We start from the raw sequence: 614 nt of genomic DNA, 5'->3' as shown, positions 1-614 counted from the left end.
TTAGTTAAACCCAAAGGACTGCAGTTATCAAAGCTTTTTGATGTGTGAATAGCTTGATTTCACACATCAGGAAATGTTGGCCTGGTGCTGGCATGTTCAATAGTTACTGAACAGCAGTCTCAGAGTTGAAAAATGCAACCTGTCACATTTTAGGAAAATAGAAAAAACATAGACAACATGTAACTACATACTTGTGATGATTTATAAACCAGTAAATGTTATGCATGTGCATAGTTGTAAGAACACAAGAATATTAAAATAATGGGGGAGTACTTCAGTCAAGCCAGGAAGTGACAGGATATGGTAAGAGGATGAGGTCCAAGGGGATTATGGATTGCCCAGGCACACCAGACAAGCCCCATTAGAGAGTTGGGTGACAGGGATACAAGTTCTCAATGGCCATAGGCTGAAGTATGTGTCAGACAGTACCAGATTTGCTAGTTCACAATCACTACAATCTATTCATAGCTAAAGAGAGTAGAAAAAAAATACTTTTTTGAAAGTTGCTCTCAAGTATCTCAATTTGAGGTTGGTATTTAAAGATATACTCAGTCAAGGTAACTCCGTCTTCAGCACTTAATTTGGGTAGTAGGTATATGATTATATATTTTATT

The 614-nt window shown here is 37.1% G+C and overlaps 1 protein-coding gene across 1 annotated transcript in view; it reads left to right on the top strand.

Moving 5' to 3' along the window:
- LOC119587431 overlaps positions 1–614 on the top strand; it is a gene marked incomplete at its 3' end in the record, with an annotated part of 28,805 nt that overhangs the window by 27,763 nt on the left and 428 nt on the right.

The sequence above is a fragment of the Penaeus monodon genome, chromosome 22 (assembly GCF_015228065.2).
Source record: "Penaeus monodon isolate SGIC_2016 chromosome 22, NSTDA_Pmon_1, whole genome shotgun sequence".
In the NCBI taxonomy this organism is placed as follows: Eukaryota; Metazoa; Arthropoda; class Malacostraca; order Decapoda; family Penaeidae; genus Penaeus; species Penaeus monodon.
The sequence above is the reverse complement of the archived record's forward strand: the minus strand, read 5'-3'. Positions and strand labels throughout refer to the sequence as shown.